Genomic DNA, 23,115 nt, shown 5'->3' with positions numbered 1-23,115 from the left:
ACTATGGGACATAATATTGTGTGCAGGGGACACTGTGGGGCATAATACTGTGTGCAGGGGCCACTATGGGACATAATACTGTGTGCAGGGGCCACTATGAGGCATAATACTGTGTGCAGGGGCCACTATGGGGAATAATACTGTGTGCAGGGGCCACTATGGGGGATAATACTGTGTGCAGGGGACACTGTGGGGCATAATACTGTGTGCAGAGGCCACTATGGGACATAATACTGTGTGCAGGGGCCACTATGGGACATAATATTGTGTGCAGGGGACACTGTGGGGCATAATACTGTGTGCAGGGGCCACTATGGGGCATAATACTGTGTGCAGGGGCCAGTATGGGGGATAATACTGTGTGCAGGTGCCACTATGGGGCATAATACTGTGTGCAGGGGCCACTATGGGACATAATACTGTGTGCAGGGGCCTCTATGGGGCACAATAGTGTGTGCAGGGGCCACTATGGGGCATAATACTGTGTGCAGGGACCACTATGGGACATTATACTGTGTGCAGGGACACTGTGGGGTATAATACTGTGTGCAGGGGCCACTATGGGGCATAACACTGTGTGCAGGGACCACTACGGGACATTATACTGTGTGCAGAGGCCACTATGGGACATAATACTGTGTGCAGGAGCCACTATGGGACATAATACTGTGTGCAGGGGCCACTATGGGACATAATACTGTGTGCAGGGGCCACTATGGGGGATAATACTGTATGCAGGGGCCACTAAGGGGGATAATAGTGTGTGCAGGGGCCACTATGGGACATAATACTGTGTGCAGGGGCCACTATGGGACATAATACTGTGTGCAGGGGCCACTATGGGACATAATACCGTGTGCAGGGGCCACTATGGGGGATAATACTGTGTGCAGGGGCCACTATGGGGGATAATACTGTGTGCAGGGGCCACTATGGGGGATAACACTGTGTGCAGGGGCCACTATGGGGCATAATAGTGTGTGCAGGGGCCACTATGGGGCATAATAGTGTGTGCAGGGGCCACTATGGGACATAATACTGTGTGCAGGGGCCACTATGGGACATAATACTGTGTGCAGGGGCCACTATGGGGGATAATACTGTGTGCAGGGGCCACTATGGGGCATAATACTGTGTGCAGGGGCCACTATAGGGCATAATAGTGTGTGCAGGGGCCACTATGGGGCATAATAATGTGTGCAGGGGCCACTATGGGACATAATACTGTGTGCAGGGGCCACTATGGGGGATAATACTGTGTGCAGGGGCCACTGAGGGACATAATACTGTGTGCAGGGGCCACTATGGGACATAATACCAAGTGCAGGGGCCACTATGGGGGATAATACTGTGTGCAGGGGCCACTATGGGGGATAATACTGTGTGCAGGGGCCACTATGGGGCATAATACTGTATGCAGGGGCCACTATGGGGCATAATAGTGTGTGCAGGGGCCACTATGGGGCATAATAGTGTGTGCAGGGGCCACTATGGGACATAATACTGTGTGCAGGGGCCACTATGGGACATAATACTGTGTGCAGGGGCCACTATGGGACATAATACTGTGTGCAGGGACCACTATGGGACATAATACTGTGTGCAGGGGCCACTATGGGACATAATACTGTGTGCAGGGGCCACTATGGGACATAATACTGTGTGCAGGGGCCACTATGGGACATAATACCGTGTGCAGGGGCCACTATGGGGGATAATACTGTGTGCAGGGGCCACTATGGGGGATAATACTGTGTGCAGGGGCCACTATGGGGGATAATACTGTGTGCAGGGGCCACTATGGGGCATAATAGTGTGTGCAGGGGCCACTATGGGGCATAATAGTGTGTGCAGGGGCCACTATGGGACATAATACTGTGTGCAGGGGCCACTATGGGACATAATACTGTGTGCAGGGGCCACTATGGGGGATAATACTGTGTGCAGGAGCCACTATGGGGCATAATACTGTGTGCAGGGGCCACTATGGGGCATAATAGTGTGTGCAGGGGCCACTATGGGGCATAATAGTGTGTGCAGGGGCCACTATGGGACATAATACTGTGTGCAGGGGCCACTATGGGGGATAATACTGTGTGCAGGGGCCACTGAGGGACATAATACTGTGTGCAGGGGCCACTATGGGACATAATACCGTGTGCAGGGGCCACTATGGGGGATAATACTGTGTGCAGGGGCCACTATGGGGGATAATACTGTGTGCAGGGGCCACTATGGGGCATAATAGTGTGTGCAGGGGCCACTATGGGGCATAATAGTGTGTGCAGGGGCCACTATGGGACATAATACTGTGTGCAGGGGCCACTATGGGACATAATACTGTGTGCAGGGGCCACTATGGAGCATAATACTGTGTGCAGGGACCACTATGGGGCATAATACTGTGTGCAGGGGCCACTATGGAGCATAATACTGTGTGCAGGGGCCACTATGGGGCATACTACTGTGTGCAGGGGCCACTATGGGACATAATACTGTGTGCAGGGGCCACTATGGGGAATAATACTGTGTGCAGGGGCCACTATGGGACATGATACTGTGTGCAGGGGCCACTATGGGACATAATACTGTCTGGAGGGGCCACTATGGGACATAATACTGTGTGGAGGGGCCACTATGGGGCGTAATACTGTGTGCAGGGGCCACTATGGGGCGTAATACTGTGTGCAGGGGCCACTATGGGACATAATACTGTGTGCAGGGGCCACTATGGGGCATAATACTGTGTGCAGGGGCCACTATGGGGCATAATACTGTGTGCAGGGGCCACTATGGGACATAATACTGTGTGCAGGGGCCACTATGGGACATAATACCGTGTGCAGGGGCCACTATGGGGGATAATACTGTGTGCAGGGGCCACTATGGGGGATAATACTGTGTGCAGGGGCCACTATGGGGGATAATACTGTGTGCAGGGGCCACTATGGGGGATAATACTGTGTGCAGGGGCCACTATGGGGATAATACTCTGTGCAGGGGCCACTATGGGGGATAATACTGTGTGCAGGGGCCACTATGGGGGATAATACTGTGTGCAGGGGCCACTATGGGGATAATACTGTGTGCAGGGGCCACTATGGGACATAATACTGTGTGCAGGGGCCACTATAGGACATAATACTGTGTGCAGGGGCCACTATGGGGCATAATACTGTGTGCAGGGGCCACTATGGGGCATAATACTGTGTGCAGGGGCCACTATGGGGGATAATACTGTGTGCAGGAGCCACTATGGGGCATAATACTGTGTGCAGGGGCTACTATGGGGCATAATACTGTGTGCAGGGGCCACTATGGGGATAATACTGTGTGCAGGGGCCACTATGGGGGATAATACTGTGTGTAGGGGCTACTATGGGACATAATACTGTGTGCAGGGGCCACTATGGGGGATAATACTGTGTGTAGGGGCTACTATGGGACATAATACTGTGTGCAGGGGCCACTATGGGGGATAATACTGTGTGCAGGGGCCACTATGGGGATAATACTGTGTGCAGGAGCCACTATGGGGCATAATACTGTGTGCAGGGGCTACTATGGGGCATAATACTGTGTGCAGGGGCCACTATGGGGATAATACTGTGTGCAGGGGCCACTATGGGGGATAATACTGTGTGTAGGGGCTACTATGGGACATAATACTGTGTGCAGGGGCCACTATGGGGGATAATACTGTGTGTAGGGGCTACTATGGGACATAATACTGTGTGCAGGGGCCACTATGGGGGATAATACTGTGTGCAGGGGCCACTATGGGGATAATACTGTGTGCAGGGGCCACTATGGGGGATAATACTGTGTGCAGGGGCCACTATGGGGGATAATACTGTGTGCAGGGGCCACTATGGGGGATAATACTGTGTGCAGGGGCCACTATGGGGGATAATACTGTGTGCAGGGGCCACTATGGGGGATAATACTGTGTGCAGTGCTTACTAAGGGAAATAATAGAGTGTGGAGAAGGGGGTCGGTCGAGGTCGTCGGTGTCGGTTGGGGGGGTGCATGTCAAACGTTCGCCACGGGGCCCCGCCATTCCTAGTTACGCCACTGGGCAGGTTATTAAACATGGCGCTGACTCAGACGCTGACCCGATGGATGCCAGAGCGTCCTGGTACCTGCTGTTTTAGGTGGGCATTCACTCTACCGATCGGAGACATCAACAATCGACTTCCTGTAGCCAAGTGCATCCTCAAAATTTTTTTTTATAAAAATTCAATTACATAGCTCGGTCAATATTTTACAAAATTTGGTTGCTGGAATATGGTCATGTAAAATAAAACATAACAAACACGATATAAATTTCTCAATCCATGTCGTTGAACTGCAGGCCTCAATAACAAAACTCTTAAGAAAGAGGGAGGTCAAAAAACACAATGTTCTATATCGCCCTAGCAGTGATGTGAATATGTGTATACCATGTATTGTTCTGTCTGAGCACAATAACCCGCCATTCTCCTATACAGTTACCGGAACATTCTTTACAGGCAGTTCTATGGCTCGTATGCAAAGACGTCAATCGGTAGTAAAGGTCGGGATTAGGCAAACCTTGAGGAAGAATGGAACATCCTGTATTAGCTGCTCGGATACATTCACGAGAACGTGTGAAAGTCTTGCGGCTTGTACACAGATGATCCGGCCTCCGTATAAAGCAGCTGCATCTATAGATGGATATATCTGTATACTGGGTTTTGTTTAGTAACAGTATGGCGGTAATATTTTATTTGGTTGGCAGCTCCCCTGAGCCTTTGCAGAGACCCCACACTATGAAAATAGTGCACTCCTCAGCGCAAAGAAAACTGCAAACTACAGATAGAGAATACAGAGGAGAAGAATGGCAAAATTGCAGAATACAAGTCACATAATGAGCAGATGTAGCGTTACTCTTCATGTACTTACACGTGACAGCTTATCATGAACAGTCACATGAACCGACAGGTACGGTCTAAGTACAGTGTAATATTTGACATTCTTAGAGCGGTATTATTTAATAACTATATATGTACAGCATAGTCTCTAGAGCAGGGGTAGGGAACCTTTGGCTCTTCAGCTGCTGTGAAACTACAACTCCCAGCATGCTCCATTCACTTCCATGGGAGTTCCCAGAACAGCAGAGCCAGTATGCATGCTGGGAGTTGTAGTTTTGCAACAGCTGGAGAGCCGTACGTTCCCTACCCCTGGTCTAGATCTAGGGGTGTACACATACGCCTTGGCTCTTGCGCTCCAATTGAATAAGAATGTTCCCATTGAATGAAGGTAAGATGAGATGTTGAAGATGGCGGAGAATAAGCACAAAATACATTCCAAGGTTGCGGAATCTTTTATTTTAAAATGATAAAACTTTATTAAAATGAAATAGGAAACGAAATTTATGTAGGAGGAGCCAGTGCAAAAACGGGGAGATTGGAGCTGGTCATGGATGAACCTGGAGGTGGACTTATCTTCTGTCTGTCTGTTGGAAGTTTCGAGGTCCTGATTTTAGTGTCGGGGTGGTTTGGTGATGTCACTGAGATGTGTCACGATGTAGCTAATTAGTGTGATAATGGCGTTTGATAGCTTTGACACAAACACCATTGTCACACTCCACAGCTCCAGGTGCAGGACTACAATGTATACTGGAAGGCACAAGGAAGTCTCCGACAACACTACTGTGTCCTGCAGAAGAAAGATAGAAAGACGTTCAGTACACAATATACAGATATCATATACAGATATCAATATACATATACAGTTACAAAATATACAAACATCTATCTATCTATCTATCTATCTATCTATCTATCTATCTATCTATCTATCTATCTGTCCTTCTATCTATCTATCTATCTATCTATCTATCTATCTATCTATCCATCCATCCATCCATCCATCTATAATAATAATACATTTTATTTTTATAGCGCCAACATATTCCGCAGCGCTGTACAATTTGTAGGGTTCAAATACAGACAGAAAGATACATTACAAAGAAAGTCATTTCACACAATGGGACTGAGGGCCCTTCTCACAAGAGCTTACAATCTATGAGGTAGAGGGGGTGACACAAGAGGTTGCAGGGGCGGCATTGCTTATGCAGAGGTCAGACACTTTTGTAATAGAGGTGACTCATTACACAAACATAAAACTGTATGAGCCGTCACTAGTGGTGTCCTGTAACATGTGGATGGAGCTTGGACAAATAAAGTTAGCCTGAAAAGACATCATATCATGTGGGGTAATGTGGGAGCGGGGACAGAGGAGGGTTACATTTTGGGGATTCTAATTATAGTATGGAAGGGTTTACGTTAGACATTGTGATAGGCCTGTCTGATAAGATGTGTCTTTAGTTTGCGTTTGAAGCTGTAGAAATTGGGAGTTAATCTGATTGTCCGGGGTAGAGCATTCCAGAGAAGTGGTGCAGCTCGGGAGAAGTCTTGTATACGAGCGTGGGAGGTTCTGATAATAGAGGATGTAAGTGTTAGGTCATTGAGTGAACGGAGAGCACGGGTTGGGCGGTAGACAGAGATGAGGGAGGAAATGTAGGGAGGTGTGGCATTATGGAGGTGGAGGTGACATGAACGTGCGAGTGATTCAACATGAGGGGTGAAGGAAAGGTCTGCGTCAAACACAACCCCGAGGCAGCGGGCATACTGCCTAGGAGTTATAGTAAGGCCTGAGACTGCAATGGATATATCAGGGACAGATCTATTAGATGATGGAAACAGCAGTAGTTCAGTCTTTGAGACATTTAGTTTCAGACAGAGTGAGGACATGATATTAGAGACAGCAGATCTATCTATCTATCTATCTATCCATCCATCCATCCATCCATTATCTATCTATCTATCTATCTATCTATCTAATATCTATCTATCCTTCTAGCTATCCATCCATCCATCCATCCATCCATCCATCCATCATCTATCTAATATCTATCTATCCTTCTATCCATCTATCTATCTCCTATCTATCTATCTCCTATCTATCTATCTATCTATCTATCTATCTATCTATCTATCTTTCTATCTATCTATCTTGTCTGTCTATCTATCTATCTATCTATCTATCTATCTCATATCTATCTATCTTGTCTGTCTATCTATCTATCTATCTCCTATCTATCTATCTATCTATCTATCTATCATCTATCTATCAATCTCTCTCCTATCTATCTATCTATCTATCTATCTCATATCTATCTATCTATCTATCTATCTATCTATCTATCTATCTATCTATCTATCTATCTTTCTATCTATCTATCTATCTATCTATCTATCTATCTATCTATCTATCTTGTCTGTCTATCTATCTCCTATCTATCTATCTATCTCCTATCTATCTATCTATCTATCTATCTATCTATCTATCTCCTATCTATCTATCTATCTATCTATCTATCTATCTATCTCATATCTATCTATCTATCTATCTATCTATCTATCTATCTATCTATCTATCTATCTATCTTGTCTATCTATCTATCTATCTATCTATCTCCTATCTATCTATCTATCTATCTATCTATCTATCTATCTATATATCGATCTATCTCCTATCTATCTATCTCCTATCTATCTATCTATCTATCTATCTATCTATCTATCTATCTCCTTCCTATCTATCTATCTATCTCCTATCTATCTATCTATCTATCTATCTATCTATCTATCTATCTATCTATCTATCTATCTATCTATCACAACCTGTGTTAGACTTCTCCTGCTATTAGATTTACAGCAGGGGGCGCTCTATGATATCCAATCTAAACCTTTACATCTGAGACTCGTGTGATTATATGAGTTATATTTCTGTAGGTAAATCCACAATAATCCACGAGACGGTGAAGCGATGCGCTGGGGGGGGGGGGAGAAGATGTTTTATTACTTTTATTATGTTTGGTTTTACCAAGAAAGCTTTGCTGAGCAAATCCTGACCTATGAGCCGAGACGCCTGTTCTCATTATACAGCTCTGCACGTCTGCAGGAGTAGATATTATGTGGTTTATTTACTAATATTATGTTAATAAAATATATAGATTCACAGACCGACTGCATTGTGGGAATGTGACTGAACTCATCAGTATCTGCTAACACTCCAGCCTCCTGAATGGGCAACCCATCTACATAAGTATAGTTACATTGTCACTCTCTGTAATGGCTGCCATACTGGTTACCAAATAGTAATAAACTGAGTACAAATATACAGATTAGTGAGCACAGCTCTGGAGTATAATACAGGATGTAACTCAGGATCAGTACAGGATAAGTAATGTAATGTATGTACACAGTGACTGCACCAGCAGAATAGTGAGCGCAGCTCTGGAGTATAATACAGGATGTAACTCAGGATCAGTACAGGATAAGTAATGTAATGTATGTACACAGTGACTGTACCAGCAGAATAGTGAACGCAGCTCTGGAGTATAATACAGGATGTATCTCAGAATCAGTACAGGATAAGTAATGTAATGTATGTACACAGTGACTGTACCAGCAGAATAGTGAACGCAGCTCTGGAGTATAATACAGGATAAGTAATGTAATGTATGTACACAGTGACTGTACCAGCAGAATAGTGAGTGCAGCTCTAGGGTATAATACAGGATGTAACTCAGGATCAGTACAGGATAAGTAATGTAATGTATGTACACAGTGACTGCACCAGCAGAATAGTGAGTGCAGCTCTGGAGTATAATACAGGATGTAACTCAGGATCAGTACAGGATAAGTAATGTAATGTATGTACGCAGTGACTGCACCAGCAGAATAGTGAGCGCAGCTCTGGAGTGTAATACAGGATGTAACTCAGGATCAGTACAGGATAAGTAATGTAATGTATGTACACAGTGACTGTACCAGCAGAATAGTGAGCGCAGCTCTGGAGTATAATACAGGATGTAACTCAGGATCAGTACAGGATAAGTAATGTAATGTATGTACACAGTGACTGTACCAGCAGAATAGTGAGTGCAGCTCTGGAGTATAATCCAGGATGTAACTCAGGATCAGTACAGGATAAGTAATGTAATGTATGTACACAGTGACTGCACCAGCAGAATAGTGAGCACAGCTCTGGAGTATAATACAGGATGTAACTCAGGATCAGTACAGGATAAGTAATGTAATGTATGTACACAGTGACTGCACCAGCAGAATAGTGAGTGCAGCTCTGGAGTATAATACAGGATGTAACTCAGGATCAGTACAGGATAAGTAATGTAATGTATGTACGCAGTGACTGCACCAGCAGAATAGTGAGCGCAGCTCTGGAGTGTAATACAGGATGTGCCATTAAAAAGTACTAATCATCCTGCAAAGAACAAAGTTCTAGGCTACATTGACATAAAGAGTTATGGCTTTTATATAATATAGGTGGATATTAACAACTTACAGATAGTTACTGATAGCGAGGGATAATACAATATTTGGGCCCCTGGGTGGTCGCCCTCCTCTCCTATCCATCCATTACATACTATACATGAGGTCAGGTAACTAAGTGAGAATGTTTTGAGGAGGTGGATTGTGTAACGTTCATTCATTAAGTGAATGTTTTCATCCCAGGCAGAGCCAGAGAGAACGGTGTACATGGGACCCAGAGTTGTCCTGACATATACAAGCAATAGTATCAAGATCACTCCTCACATTCTATGGGAGTTATGCAGCCTTATGTAGCATATTACATATCAGAAGGAACATGAATAGACAACATCAGATATACCAGTGTAATCAAATAATCACATCAAATAACAGGAGTGAGGACCCTGAATGCAAGAGCTTACACTCTATGAGGAAATAATGAGACACAAGGGGTCAGAGGTACAATAGTACCGGACAGCTATTAATGAATCAGGTCATATAACTGGAGCTGTATGAACCATCACCAGCCAGTATGTGTAAATATACAGATATCAAGGGTAGGGAAACTTCTATATGGAGGGGTCAGGATCTGAGGAATAGAGGAGGAAAGATAGAATAGGATAAGAGATGTCATGGTAGTGTGCTGAGGTGTAGGGCAATGTGATCGGGCCATGTGATAAGCCTGACCATACAGATGGGATTTTCGGGCATGTTTGAAGCTACTCTAGTTGGGGATTAATCTGATTGTCCGGGGTAAACCATTCCAGAGCACCGGTGCAGCCTAAGAGAAGTCTTATAAACAGGAGTGCGATGTTTAGGTTATAAGGATATAAGTCTAAGGACTATGGCAGAACATAGAGGACAGATAGGGTGGTAGACAGTGACGAGAGATATCGATTAATCAGTGAGTGTAATAATTTTATATTGTATTCTGTGGTGAACAGGCAACCAGTGCAGCGACTGACACAAGGTAGAGGCAGTGGTGAGATAGGAAGATGAGTCTGGGGGCGCATTCAGGACACATTGTAGAGGGGAGACATTAGTGGGGAGAAGACCAAATAAGAGAGAATTGCAGTAGCCAAGACAAGAGAGAATCAGAGCGACAAGGTGGGTTTTGATGTTTGTAAGGTAGATTTTTTATTTGCATATGACAAGAATGTGCCAGGGTCTGAAGATATGGGGTGAAGGTGGGATCCGAGTCAAACACAACCCCCTGGCTGCCTAGTAGTTATGGAAAGATCTCAGACTGAGATGGGGATAGGTTACAAGACGGCAGATAGGTCTTGATAACTTAGGAAGTGGCTGAAATACAAGAAGTTTCGCTTTTGAAAGATTGGGGGGAATTTATTAATCCATTCATGTCAGTTTTCTTGGGGTTCATATCCATCCACATCTATCGTTCTGTGCCTTACTCACCACTTTTTGTGAAAATGGAGCGAGGAAGAGAGCGACAAGTGCCGGGGCGGTGATGCCTCAGCTCAGCAAATGTAGTATAACCCGCGCCAGAAATCTGCCATTAGTTATATAGGAAATCTATGACTATGACCGGTGTATTTCCCAATTGTACCACAGGAGGCATCTGATGTGGCCGGAGGTGACCGACCATCTAATCGGATCCTCCCAACTCTCCCTCAATGGCAGCTGTAGGGGGAGATAAGGATCGGGCATGTTGGATTTCAACAGCCAAGGCTTGTCCATATAATATCTCTCAAAATATTTCCACCTAATTTCTATTATTATATTTTTAAATTTTATTTTTTTTTTTTACAATAAAACAAACCATTATTAGGTATTACCATTCCATATACATCATCGCCTTCCTCCATTACATTGTAGAACTGTATAGATTTATTGCGGTCAAAATTGGAAAAATAAAAAGGTTTGACCAATGATCAATAAATTCACTCCTGGCGTTGGCTCAAAAAAAAACCACAGCAAAATCTACAACAAAAAACATTGCATTTCTGCAACGTGGGGCCTCAGCCTAAGGTCGAGATCACATGTTGCATTAATACCGTAGTTTTGCGGAAATGTGGAGGATAAACCCGGAATGTTATTGAGTCCCAGCAACGTGAATGAGATTTCATTGAATCTCATTCCGACATTATAGAATTGCTGTTTTCCACCCCCTCCCCCCAAACAAAAAAAATGCCAACATAGGGCCATAGAGCGCCCCTGCTAATGATAAAAATTGACTTGCCCCAATCACTATTTATCAGGATTTGTGACTGTTCTTAGTACTGTAGCTCAGCCCCATCATTCCACTCACCGCCTGTACAGGGATCCTACTGTACTACACCCCCATTCACTTGCAGCATAGCCCTATTCACTTGCAGCATAGCTTATTCACTTGCAGCATAGCCTGTTCATTTGCAGCATAGCCTATTCACTTACAGCACAGCCCTATTCACTTGCAGCATAGCCCCATTCACTTGCAGCACATCCCCATTCACTTGCAGCATAGCCCCATTCACATGCAGCATAGCCCCATTCACATGCTGGAAAACCTATTCACTTGCAGCATAGTCCCATTCACATGCAGCATAGCCCCATTCACATGCTGGAAAACCTATTCACTTGCAGCATAGCCCCATTCACTTGCAGCATAACCTATTCACTTGCAGCATAGCCCCATTCACTTGCAGCATATCCCCATTCACTTGCAGCATAGCCCCATTCACTTGCAGCATAACCTATTCACTTGCAGCATAGCCTATTCACTTGCAGCACAGCCCCATTCACTTGCAGCATAGCCCCATTCACTTGCAGCATAGCCCCATTCACTTGCAGCACAGCCCCATTCACTTGCAGCATAGCCTATTCACTTGCAGCACAGCCCCATTCACTTGCAGCACAGCCCCATTCACTTGCAGCAGTCATATTCACTTGCAGCATAGCATATTCACTTGCAGCTGTTCCCTGCACAACAGGGTGGTTGGAAGCATCAATGTGCATGGAAAACTTAGGCTACATACACAGGACCATAGGGATTTAAAACATGTTCACATTGCATCCATATGTCATCCATAATCATGGATCCACAAAAAGTCTTGATCCCATACACTAGTATCGGTGATTATGTGCCACAAATACGGACAGGAATAAGACCTGTGGATGGTTCCTACGGCTTGGACACTAATCTGTAAAAGCTACGGCTGTGTGTATGGGGCCGTATACGATCAGCAAATACAGATCCATCATTGCAGACAATATACGGAGAACAACTGTGGTCATAGAAGGGGATGCAGAGCTGGAAAACATATTATCCCATTCTCAGGATTGGTGGGGGTCCTAAAGGGGAGACCTGATCATAAAGTCATATAATATATCCTAGCGATACCTTATCAAGTCAACCATGTACCATATATATATATATATATATATATATATATATATATATATATATATATATATATATATATCCATAACACATATATTTATATACTTATATTTTCTCAAATAATTCAATCATATAAAGTAATATAATAAATAATATACAATAATTACAATTTTATAAAAATAATGTAAAATATAATAAATACAAATTTAATGAAATTACATTTTGTGCATTCCGCTCTTACCTTGCGCCGTACAACCATGTAACCTAGGATAAACCTCGCTGGGGTCTTGCTGCCATATTCAGACCTCTGCCTAAAATTGTAGTCGCACAGGAAATGCTCCGTCTCCCTTTATGCAAAGCTCAACTTGAAAGTAAACAAGCCCCGATCTCCCTGATAAGTCACATTAAAATATTGATTAACCGAGCGGCCCCTGCATTCCTCTGGACTGAGCAACCACTGCTCAAATAAAAGGGGGGTGTTAGGGTTTTTTCTTTTTTTTTTTTTTGGAATTTTTTTACCTCCCAAATTTGCAACATGTGGAACCATCAATGGCTGTAGGTAATTTTTTATTAATTATCGGTAGATTTTTTTTTCCATTTGCGCTTTGGTCGGCTGCTTTTGTTCTATTTATTCTACATTATTATATATTTATTTTTTAAGCTATTTTTCCTATTGCGGCATTTCTGGTTGAACATTTATACTAAGGGTCAGTTCACACGCTGCGGATGTTGATGCGGAATCCCCCTCAGAATCCACTGTCAAAATCAGCTCCCATTGACTTCAATGGGAGCCACTCGCTTCTTTTTTCCGCTAGCTAGTAAAAGAAGTGAAAAAAGAAGCGAGATGACCCTTCTCGCCACGGATTCCTTGGCTGACTCAGCAAGGCTCCCTACCTATTATTCCCATTTATTTGGGCCTAATCCGGAGCGGAATGGCGCAACTGGATACCGGTAGCCACACAAAATGTTCACACGCGGAATACAAATTCCGCCGTGTGAACATACCCTAAGAGCAGAGGCGTAACTACTGCAGAGGCAGCTGCCACAGGGCCCGAGCCATAAGGGGGCCCGGTGACAGCCGCTACCGCTGCGTTTTTGCCGGGATCGGCAAGTGACACCGTGGGCCCCACAAATACTAACATTATACTCAGGGGTCTTTGCAGACCCCCGAGTATAATGATCGGCGGACCGGGAGAGGTAAGGGAACATAAAAAGGACTGTTACTTACCTCTCCACGATCCTGCCAGGCCTCCTTCCTACTTGTCTGACGTCTTTGACGTCACATGAAACCGGCCTGCTTCCCGGGTCATGTGACATCCGACGTCATAGAAGAAGGACGGCAGCGGAGAAGACAGCGTAGGAGCCGGGGGACAGGTAAGAAACAGTAATTTTTTATGTTTTTATTCCCCCAGGTCTCCGATTATTATACTCTGGTGTCTGAAAAGACCCCAGAGTATAATAATTGTTTATGGGTGTCCACTATGGGCAGCGCCGCACCTCCCATGAGGCGACCTGAAGCGATCGCTTCAGGCGGCGCTATGCCAGGGCCCCAGGGAGGGCGGCATTTTTGCTTACCTAAGCCAGTCCAGGACAAGCTGTCCTGGACTGGCTTAGCACCGAGCGGTGGATTGGGGAGGCCCTGTGGATGCAGCGCTGCTCCAGCAGCCTCCCCTCACGCTCAGGCAGAGAGCAGGTCGTCTCCGTGCTTTCTGTCGTTCACCTCGGGCGGCAAAAGGGGAAGGTTTACCCCTGACCATGGGGCATAATACTGTGTGCAGGGGCCACTATGGGGATAATACTGTGTGCAGGGGCCACTATGGGGCATAATACTGTGTGCAGGAGCCACTATGGGACATAATACTGTGTGCAGGGGCCACTATGGGGGATAATACTGTGTGCAGGGGTCACTATGGGGTATAATACTGTGTGCAGGGGCCACTATGGGGCATAATACTGTGTGCAGGGGCCACTATGGGGGATAATACTGTGTGCAGGAGCCACTATGGGGGATAATACTGTGTGCAGGAGCCACTATGGGGCATAATACTGTGTGCAGGGGCCACTATGGGACATAATACTGTGTGCAGGGGCCACTATGGGGGATAATACTGTGTGCAGGAGCCACTATGGGGGATAATACTGTGTGCAGGGGCCACTATGGGGCATAATACTGTGTGCAGGGGCCACTATGGGACATAATACTGTGTGCAGGGGCCACTATGGGACATAATACTGTGTGCAGGGGCCACTATGGGGCATAATACTGTGTGCAGGGGCCACTATGGGACATAATACTGTGTGCAGGGGCCACTATGGGGGATAATACTGTGTGCAGGAGCCACTATGGGACATAATACTGTGTGCAGGGGCCACTATGGGGGATAATACTGTGTGCAGGGGTCACTATGGGGTATAATACTGTGTGCAGGGGCCACTATGGGGCATAATACTGTGTGCAGGGGCCACTATGGGGGATAATACTGTGTGCAGGAGCCACTATGGGGGATAATACTGTGTGCAGGAGCCACTATGGGGCATAATACTGTGTGCAGGGGCCACTATGGGACATAATACTGTGTGCAGGGGCCACTATGGGGGATAATACTGTGTGCAGGAGCCACTATGGGGGATAATACTGTGTGCAGGGGCCACTATGGGGCATAATACTGTGTGCAGGGGCCACTATGGGACATAATACTGTGTGCAGGGGCCACTATGGGGGATAATACTGTGTGCAGGAGCCACTATGGGGGATAATACTGTGTGCAGGGGCCACTATGGGACGTAATACTGTGTGCAGGGACCACTATGGGGCATAATACTGTGTGCAGGGGCCACTATGGGACGTAATACTGGGTGCAGGGGCCACTATGGGACATAATACTGTGTGCAGGGGCCACTATGGGGCATAATACTGTGTGCAGGAGCCACTATGGGACATAATACTGTGTGCAGGAGCCACTATGGGGCATAATACTGTGTGCAGGAGCCACTATGGGACATAATACTGTGTGCAGGAGCCACTATGGGGCATAATACTGTGTGCAGGGACCACTATGGGGCATAATACTGTGTGCAGGGGCCACTATAAGGCATAATAGAGTACGCAGGAATGCAGAGGAGGGGGGCGGTTGAGGTCTTTGGTGTCGGTCGGAGGGGGGGGGGGCCATGTCAAAAGATCGCCACGGGGCCCCGCCATTCCTAGTTATGCCACTGATACTGATCACTACTATTACCTAGTAGAGATGAACAAGTAGTATTTGATCGAGTAGGTGTTCGAACGAATACTACAATATTCGAAATACTCGTACGCGTTTGAATACTTCTCGCTATTCGCAGTAAAGATTCGATTCAGAACCAGTGTTGATTGGTCGAATGCTGTACACTGTATAGCATTTGGCCAATCAACGCTGGTCAATGCATTCCTATGAGAAAAAGTCAGCTCCCGCATAACAGCAAGCTGCCAGCTCTCCCAACTAGCAAAGATGAGCCTGCTGCAGAACCAGCGTTGATTTGCCAATCAATGCTGGTGCTGCAGGACGAGTAAGGGCCGGTTCACATTAGCGCTTGCCTCCTGTCCAGAAGGAGTCTGCAGGAGGACCCCCCTAACGGAATATCAGCGCAACTGCAAGCGCTGTGCAGTTAAAGCGCACGGACCCCATAGATTATAATGCTCTAACTGCACAGCGCTCCTCCTAACACTCTCCTCCTGCTACTCATGGACTTGGTGACTCTCTTTCAGTAGAATAGTGGTTTCCCCTGAAACGAGCATTTTTTCCCATAGACTGTAATGGGATTCGATATTCGATCGAGTAGTCGAATATTGAGGCTCTACTCGAAACGAATCTCGACTATTTCACTCCTCGCTCCTCTCCATTACTTACTCTTTTCTATCCTGATGTCACCATGAATTGGAGCAACCTCAGTTCGGCTACATATGGGGGTCACAGTGACAAGTCCTATATACCCACAACATGGCGCCGCGTGTAATTACATATATGTATTTTTCAGGGTCTATTTTTGGTTTCATTTGATTATTTTAATGAGATCTGATTTCTAATTAACCGAATCCAATCATGGAGTTTATGTGAGTATTAATGGTATACAGAGTGATAACCCCGTGTGTGCCAAATATTCCAAGGAAAGGAGAGAACACGAAGTCCTGTGTCGGCCAAACATCCAGACCTGGGCGTCATGGCTCAGTGACCATATGTCCCAGTACATTGTTATCTGCAGAAGATACTATACAAGTCCACAGGGTCGGACTGGGGCGTCTAGGGCCCACCAGTGGAATTGGTTCTAGGGGCCCACCATCAGGACCCCTGCAGACCAGCGATACCGAGACAGGGCGGCTAAAGTTAATAACATGTCGAGAGCCATGCAGCTCACCTGCCATACGATGTACAACAACATGATCAGCATGGCTCCTAGAAATGTTACCATTACCTTTAGCCACGATGTCCTGGAAGAGCTGATCTGCAGAGGTCCTGGCTGTTGTATCATCACAGATGTAATATTGATGTCCTATCCTAAGGACAGACCATCAATATTACAAAGATGGGTAAATCCTTTAAAGATTTGTCCAGGAATTGGAGCGACCCATGTGCTGGGAGAGAGGTGTAAAATAAAAAATAAATCAATATAAAGCGCCTTCACCTGTCCCCTTTACTCTGTTGTCCGCTGCCAGTGTCTATTTAGTGTCGTGCCGGCGCCTCCTTGCAGGGAGTCCTGCACCTCATGTGATCACTAAGACTAATGCAGGATTTCCAGAAATGAGGCCATGAGCCCAAACAGACACAGGCAGGAGACAACAAGGTGCTGGGGACAAAAGCTCAATGAAAAACACTGCGTCTCACTGTTGTGCCTAATCCTCAAAGAGGACCTTTCACCATTTGGGGCACAGGCGGATTAATACACTGCTTGAAAGCTGACAGAGCGCTGAATTCAGCTTTCCCATTCTGTGCCCCCATTGAAGAGCTATCGGTGCCATTACCGTAGCTATTCAGTGTCAGAAGGGCGTTTCTGACAGTCAGGAACGCCCCTTCCTCACTGTAGCGTCTATTGCGCTGTACTCTGAGAGGGGGCGCTCCTTACCACCCAGCCATGAAGCTGAGCAGTGAGGAATGCTCCCCCCCCAGTACTTGTCTATGGACGAGCATTATCAGGAGGGGGCCTTCCTCACCACTCACAGTACAGCGTAATAGACCCTACTGTGAGGAGGGGCGTTCCTGACAGACTGTCAGAAATGCCCTTCTGACAGTGAAGAGTTACGGTACTGGCACTGATAGCTCTTCAATGGGGGCACAGATCTGGAAAGCCGACAGTGTGCTGAATTCTGACTTTCTAGCAGTGTATAAAACCGCATGTGCCCCAGGTGGTGAGAGCTCCTCTTTAACATCTCAAAATACTGTACACCACACTATAAGGACAAGGCCTAGCACAGCGTCCCGCAGCCAAAAAGCGCTGTGGAAAAGAAACCCTCAACGCTCAAAAAGATCCCATTGATTTCAATGGGAGTTACGTGCTTATACGCCGCGTTATTTTGCGCCTGCAAAATTACGGGTGCAAAATAACGTGGTGTATACGCTCGTAACTCCCACTGAAATCAATGGGATCTTTTTGAGCGCGCAAAATCTGACACGCCATATACGTGCCAGATCACTCTCCATTTTACATCGTGTGAATGCATATATACATTTATATACATTCATATATAAGCCATATATATACATATATGAATACTATATATACTCCCCTATATACATACACTCACACATTATTATAGCATACTGTATATACACACACATACCTGTGTATATACACACACATACCTGTATACAAGACACAGACTTTAACCCTTAAGTACTTATCATGGTGTCTATCATAATGATGTGTATGGTAGTGGTGTATGACAGACACCATGATAGGACTTAAGGGTTAAAAAAATGGACACATATACATATTACACATTACATTTTACCAAAAAATGAAAAAAAAAAAAAAAAAAAAAAATATATATATATACTCACATTTGTGAAGTAGAAAGATGATGATCTGATCGCAGCAGCAGACTTCTCTCTGTCCCCTCACAGTACGATGTGAGCGATGACTCACTGATGGGAGGGGGAGGGGGAATTCCGGGCAGAGAGTTCTACATAGGATGGTAGCAATAGCTACTGCAGCTGCAGTCCCGGTGTCTTCAGTTCTCCCTGGCAGGAGGCCCCTCGGTGTAAGTGTCGGGGCCCTGTGAAACTGCCTGCAGCCGGCCATCTTTAACCATTACAGTGCTGCTGGCAGCCGGGGCCCCGAGCTTACAGATCCGGCCCCTGCCACTATCAAGTGCTCAGTTTGCCAGTGCAAATGCATTGGTTCAGGAGCCCGACCCGGCCACTGAAAAGCCCGATCGGGCCCCTGACCAATGCTTCTGCATTGGGGAAATGAGCACTACGGTAATAGTCAAGGCTGGGGCCCACCGGGGGATCCCCCGGCTCCCCGGTGGGCCAGTCCGACACTGCAAGTCCAAGACCCAGACCCCACACGGACCAGCTGATCCAAACAGATCGGGCCAGAATACCCCTTTAATGTGATGTTTGTGCAATGTACCTCCAATTCCATAGGCCACAGGGCTATGGGTCAGGGTCACATGGCAGAGCATGCTGCCACTGTCCTGATGTGCACCAGGAAAACAGAACAGGAAAAGGCGCCACCCAAAGGCAGTGACATTGTAATGGGACCCCAAAGGGACCCAAGAGGGGAAAGGAACGAGCACATGAGACAAACTGGAGCCATACATCAACACCACCTAGTCCAGTCTTGATTCACTGTGCGCTGCAATAGTTAAAGCATCTCATGCCCTCTGTGTACCAAATTCTCAAATCTATGCCCGCTGTTGTAACCTGCTGCAGTACCTAAATCCACCACTACACATCATGTGGCTCCTAGCATGGTACAGGTTGCTGTAATGTCCCAGCACAGCTGATCTGCAGGGGTCCTGACTGTTGGACTTCCCCAGATGGCCTATCTTCCAAGGCACCAGCAATAAGATTGGGCAGAGCATTTATATTTTCAGTGTCCCACTTCAATCTCTGCCTTCCATTTATATCAAAGGGAGGCAGAATCAGGTCAGAATTTGGTGCTGATTTTGTGGCGGAACATACAGTATACTGGACCCAATATCCAATATAGTGGCCCACAAACAGCATAATGTCTCCCATAAAGTGTACTGACCCCATATAGTGGCCACCATACAATATACTGTCCCCCCTCTGTAGACTATACTGTGTCCCATATAATGGCCCCCATACTGTAATGTGCCAACATAGTGGTCTCCATATAATGGCTTCAATGTGGAAATGTCCCCATAAAGTATACTGCCCCCATATAGTGCCCCCTACAATATACTGCTCCCATAGAGTAATATCCCCTTATAGTGGCCCACATAAAGGATGTCCCCCAGTGGTGTAACTAGGAGTGGCGGGGCCCCGTGGCAAACTTTTGACATGGGCCCCCCCCCCCCCGACCGACACCGACGCTGAAGACCTCGACCGACCCCCATCTACGCATTCCTGCGTGCTCTATTGTGTCCCTTAGTGGCCCTGCACACAGTATTATCCCCCATAGTGGCCCTGTACACAGTATTGTACCCCATAGTGCAGGGGTGAACCTGGGCTTTCTGCCGCCTGAAGCAGACGTCAGAAAGCCGCCCCCCCCCCCCCAGGAGGGGGTGGGGTCGAGCGGAAGGGGTGGGGACGAGCGGAAAGGGGGCAGGCCGAGCGGAGCGAGCAGCGTTCGCAGGCAGAGAGGGGACCTGCTCCCTGCCTGAGTGTGAGGGGCGGCCGCTGGAGCAGCGCTGCGTCCAGCAGGGCCGCCCCAATACACCTCTCGCTTCCCATGTCGGGCTGCAGACACGGTGACGCTAAGCCAGTCCAGGACAGCTTGTGCTGGACTGGCTTAGGTCAGCAAAAATGCCGCCCTCCCGAGGCCCTGGCATAGCGCCGCCTGAATCGGTCGCTTCAGGTCGCCTCATAGGAGGTGCGGCGCTGCCATAGTGGTTCCTGCACACAGTATTATCCCCCACAGTGGCCCCTGCACACAGTATTATCCCCCACAGTGGCCCCTGCACACAGTATTATGTCCCATAGTGGCCCCTGCACACAGTATTATCCCCCATAGTGGCCCCTGCACACAGTATTATCCCCCATAGTGGCCCCTGCACACAGTATTATCCCCCATAGTGGCCCCTGCACACAGTATTATCCCCCATAGTGGCCCCTGCAAACAGTATTATGTCCCATAGTGGCCCCTGCACACAGTATTATGTCCCATAGTGGCCCCTGCACACAGTATTATGTCCCATAGTGGCCCCTGCACACAGTATTATCCCCCATAATGGCCCCTGCACACAGTATTATCCCCCATAGTGGCCCCTGCACACAGTATTATGTCCCATAGTGGCCCCTGCACACAGTATTATCCCCCATAGTGGCCCCTGCACACAGTATTATCCCCCATAGTGGCCCCTGCACACAGTATTATGTCCCATAGTGGCCCCTGCACACAGTATTATGCCCCATAGTGGCCCCTGCACACAGTATTATGTCCCATAGTGGCCCCTGCACACAGTATTATCCCCCACAGTGGCCCCTGCTCACAGTATTATCCCCCATAGTGGCCCCTGCACACAGTATTATGTCCCATAGTGGCCCCTGCACACAGTATTATCCCCCATAGTGGCCCCTGCACACAGTATTATACCCCATAGTGGCTCCTGCACACAGTATTATCCCCCATAGTGGCCCCTGCACACAGTATTATGCCCCATAGTGGCCCCTGCACACAATATTATAGCCCATAGTGGCTCCTGCACACAGTATTATCCCCCATAGTGGCCCCTGTACACTATATTATAGCCCATAGTGGCTCCTGCACACAGTATTATCTCCCATAGTGGCCCCTGCACACAGTATTATCCCCCATAGTTGCCCCTGCACACAGTATTATGTCCCATAGTGGCCCCTGCACATGTCCCATAGTGGCCCCTCCACACAGTATTATCCCCCATAGTGGCCCCTGCACACAGTATTATCCCCCATAGTGGTCCCTGCACACAGTATTATGCCCCATAATGGCTCCTGCACACAGTATTATCCCCCATAGTGGCCCCTGCACACAGTATTATGCCCCATAGTGGCCCCTCCACACAGTATTATGTCCCATAGTGGCCCCTGCACACAGTATTATGCCCCATAGTGGCCCCTCCACACAGTATTATGTCCCTCAGTGGCCCCTGCACACAGTATTATGTCCCATAGTGGCCCCTGCACACAGTATTATGCATCATAGTGATCCCTGCACACAGTATTATGCCCCATAGTGGCCCCTGCACACAGCATTATGTCCCTTAGTGGCCCCTGCACACAGTATTATGTCCCACTGTGGACACCCATAAACAATTAATTATTTTTCAGACCCCAGAGTATAATAATCAGAGACCCAGGGGGAGAAAAACATAAAAAACCCTCTGTTACTCACCTATCTCCCGTCTCCTGCAGTAGTCCATCTTCAATGACGTCAGACGTCACATGACCCGGGACGCAGGCTGGGGTCATGAGACGTCAGACGACTAGGCCGAAGCTTGCCTGGATCGTGGAGAGGTAAGTAACAGTGTTTATTATGTTTCTTACCTCTCCCGGTCCACCAATCATTATACTCGGGGGTCCGAAAAGCCCCCCAAGTATAATGATAGCAGCGGTAGCGACTGTCACTGGGCCACTAATGTCCCAGGACCTGTGGAAGCTGCCTCTGCTGCTACGGCGGTAGTTACACCACTGATGTCCCCATATAGTTGCCCCCATGCGTAATGTCACTATATTGTATCCCCCCATACAGTTTACTTTCCCCATTCAGGAATATCCCCATATAGCAGCTCCTATACAGTAATTCCCCACATAGTGGCCTCCATGTGGTAATGTCTCCATAAAGTATACTGTCTCTCATATAGTGCCCTCCCATACAGTAATGTCCCCATATGGTGGCACCACTATAATATACTTCCCTATAGAGTAATGTCCCCATATAACGGCCCTCATATATTAACGTCCCCATATAGTGGCCCCATTCAGTAATATACCCATCTAGTGGCTTCCATACTGTAATGTTCAAATATAGTGGCCCCCATGCAATAATGTCCCCATATGGTGACCCTCATACCGTAATGTTTCCATATAGGGTTCAGTACTTACCTGTCTTCTCCCATGCACCAGCGCACCGCTGTGATGTCATGTGCGCCTGCAGCAGGAAGGAGCCTGAGGGACCAGGAAGAAAACAGATAAGTACACCGATGTACTTACCTCTCCATCTCCACAGGCCTAATGTGACCTCCAGCCTACAAGCCATAAATCAGTCGTTTCCAGC

The sequence above is a fragment of the Leptodactylus fuscus genome, chromosome 1 (assembly GCF_031893055.1).
Source record: "Leptodactylus fuscus isolate aLepFus1 chromosome 1, aLepFus1.hap2, whole genome shotgun sequence".
Taxonomy (NCBI): domain Eukaryota; kingdom Metazoa; phylum Chordata; class Amphibia; order Anura; family Leptodactylidae; genus Leptodactylus; species Leptodactylus fuscus.
Note: the sequence above shows the minus strand (reverse complement) of the source record.